This window comes from Microtus ochrogaster, linkage group LG3 (genome assembly GCF_000317375.1).
Source record: "Microtus ochrogaster isolate Prairie Vole_2 linkage group LG3, MicOch1.0, whole genome shotgun sequence".
In the NCBI taxonomy this organism is placed as follows: Eukaryota; Metazoa; Chordata; class Mammalia; order Rodentia; family Cricetidae; genus Microtus; species Microtus ochrogaster.
The window spans coordinates 29,336,175-29,339,704 of record NC_022029.1 but is presented as its reverse complement, the minus strand read 5'-3'; the positions used below and the strand labels follow the sequence as shown (position 1 = coordinate 29,339,704).

The 3,530-nt window shown below is 42.8% G+C and overlaps 1 pseudogene; it reads right to left on the bottom strand.

Moving 5' to 3' along the window:
- Window positions 1–384: 384 nt before the first annotated feature.
- LOC101990637 lies at window positions 385–1,370 on the bottom strand (annotated as a pseudogene).
- Window positions 1,371–3,530: the final 2,160 nt, after the last annotated feature.

Below are 3,530 nucleotides of genomic sequence, written 5' to 3'. Positions count from 1 at the left end.
CCACACAAGTTGGGGGGGGGGGATTTTTTTTTAAGTATTTTACGAAAAAGAATGTCCAGTGCTGTCTTTCTACATAATTGAGAAGTGTTATTCATCAGAATTTTCTAATAACATTAAACAGCAGATCCATACACTTGGTCAGATGTCACAGAAATGGAGAGGAGTATCTTGTCACCCATAAGAGAATGAGAGATATATTAGCATGCCATCCTTAGAGTTTCTGCTGCCTGTTTTCTATAGTTTGCTGACCAATGTGAATCAAATGGACTTTTATGAAAGAATAGTATTTGATTGCCAGGACCTCTTTTGGGCATTTCTAAGTGGAATACACACAAATACGAGAATGGGGGAGGTAATTAATACAGGGAATCTACTCTTTACAGCTCAGAAGGAGTTGACGAAGCCCATATAAGCATTCAAGAAGCCCGTGGGATCCTCTAGCTGTGGGTAGTGGCTAATGTGGTCATCCAGAATCGACACTGTGGACCGCGGCAATGTTTTCCCGTACAGCTCCAGAAACTCTGGATAGGGATTTATAGGATCCAATGGCCCACAGATAAAATGAATAGGGATGGTCACAGAAGCAAGTGCTCCCACCCAGCGTCTTCTGAATTTCTTTCTTTGATTGATATACTGTAAAAGACTGTTTATGACCAAGCTCCCGTCATTGTTGCGGATTCCAGCCCACATGACCCATAGCTCACTCTCAGAGGGTCGAGTGTACGATCCGAAGACTGGAGTCAGACCTCGAGAGAACACGAAGAAGTTCATGAGCCTTGTGAGGATAGGTGAAAGCATGCCTCCATCTTTGAGGAGCTTTTGAAGAAGGACAGGACGGTGGGTCTCAGGAAAGATACCTCCATTTGATAGACAGAGACTCTTTATGGTAAGCCGGCCAGATCAATTCTGCTTGTACCTGCACAAAAGCTCCTGAGCAACAATATCTCCATAGTCATGAGACAACAGGTTGATTCTGCGGTTTTGGAGTCCCACGTGCTGGCTTGCTCAAATATGGAATACTGATGTGGTCGCGGTTTGTCACTGAAGCCAAAGCCTAAGAAATTAAGGGCAATCACTCGATGAAACCTCAGGGTCAGACCTTCCCAGATCTTGTACCAATCATAGCTGGATGTTGGAAAGCCATGTAAAAGCACAACTATCTCAGGACGTCCAATCACACCAACGGAGTCTTGGTAGAAGATGTGAAGTCCCTTGTAGGTGAAAAACTTGCTGGAAGTCTTCCATGAGTGCAGAGCAGGTGAGAGCTGAGGGGGCGGGATGTGCAAGTAAGCAACCAGCAAGGGCACAGCCAGTAGCCCCACTTGGACCCACCATTCCCTCATCCTGCGCAAGCGGTCTCTGTGCACCATGGCCTCATTATCCCATGCCGCCCGCCGCAGGATTGCGGAGCACTGGGTGCGCCGATGCTCCCACAACCGTACAGGATCAGAGGTGGCATCGGCGCAGCCCAAGGTCTGGTCAGGGCTGCCCGCGGCAGCGGTGGTTGAAACAGCTAGCAGCCTCTTGGGCGAGCCTGCGGCACTGCGCCGGTTGGCGAGGCGAAGCTGCGGCAGAGGAGGGCTGCTGTGTCTGCGAAGATGCACCGGGATGTGCTGGTGGCCGCAGCCTAATACATTCTTAAATAAATATCTCTTACATTACAAGAGGCTGGAACATTTTCTGAGCCTCATAGATTAGCAAATAATACACAAAGAGGTTACATATGACTTAAGATTGATATGCTAATGTGTATTCAGAGTGTTTGTTTGACCTACCTTTAAGAGAGTGTATCAGTCAGGTAGGGTTATCCAAAAGAACAGAACTTAGCGATTGAATATATGTGTGTGTATTACATATTATATATATATTATATTACTGAATACTGAATATATATTCAGTCAATATATTTAGTTTTATATGGGGAGATTTATTAGAATGACTTACATGCTGTGGTCCAGCTAGTCCAACAATGGTTGTCTACCAAAAGAAGATCCAAAAATCAGTAATTGTTCAGTCTACAAGGCTGGATGTCTCAGGTGGTCTTCAATGCACACTGAAATTTATAAAATGTAGGTTCTAATGCTAGTAAAGAAATGGACTTATTAGCAAGAGTGAGAGAAAACAGGATAAGAGAGAGAAAGCTTACTTCTTCCATGAAGTTTATATAGACTGTTAGCAGAAGGTGTGCACAATTAAAGGTACATCTTCCTACCTTAAAGCTCTGATCATGTATATTTGAATATGAACTGCATTTGTGCACATCCTACTTTATGACTTGGCAGCTCAGCAGACATTTAGCTCATGATGAGCATCTCTGTTCACATTTTAAAAGGTTAACTAGGTGACACATTTTCAAGTTCAGTTTCCACTCAGGCCCAATGAGAGTCCAGGAGCTGTCTCTCAAGGAAAAAAGTAGTTTTCTTCAGATGAAACTTCAGATAAAATTTCTTGCTCCAAATTCCCAAAGGCGTCTTCTGTGATTCATCTGTAGGGACCTGCCAAAGGCTGTAAATAGCATATCTATCTGCCCAAACCATTCAAATATCATTGGGTCTGCCACACAACGTAGTACCAGAGGTAGAGTAGTCTGCACAGCAGTGTGCACCTGTAAAGAGACTTCTATTGCAACCCCACATAAAGTTTTCTAAATCACTTGGTATATGAGCCAGAGTAAGACACACAAGTGAGAATGTGGTGGTTCCAGAACACAAACAGGCCAACTAAAAGTTATGCTTCTTTCTTGGTGGTAGAAAGGGCCAGGTGTTATAAGTTCTTCACATTGGAAACTATATCTCTGAATGACCACACCACTGTACTCCTAAGAATATCACTGACATAGCAACTTCTTGAATTCCACTTTGATTTATTTACAAAATTCTGCTGCACACATGTGTTACCAACAAGTTCAAAGTAGTGCTACGTTCTACACATTTGTTTCAATCCAAATCACGTTAGCAATATTGTAAAGCAATGCGATATTTGGTGGAAGAGACAGGCAGTTAAGATCCCTTTGATCTAAGTTATGACACGGAGTTGGAGAGTTAGTATACCCTTGAAGTAAAACTGGAAAGATACACTGCTAGCCTTTCCAACTGAAAGTGAATTTATTCACCTTATCGGCTGGTACTGAGAAAGAGGCATCTGCTAAATCAATAGCTGCATAGCATGGACCAGGAGATGTGTTAATCTGACAAAACAGGTGCAGTTGGTGCCACTATTTGATTGAGTTTTCTGTGGCCAACTATAATTCTCCATGATCCATCTGTCTTATTCGCTGGCCAGATGGGAGAGTTAAAAGGAGATGCGGTAGGAACCAACACCCCTACATTTTTCAAGATGGTGGGAACACTAACTTTTATAATTCTTCCAGGGAAGTCATGCAGTTTTCAATCACTTTTTTCCCTAGCAGAGGCAATACTAAAGGATTTCATTTAACCTTTCTAACCCTCACTCCACAGGTCACAGAATCAATGTGATAATTCTGCTAACCTCTAAATATATATATATATATATCCAAATTATACATTTGA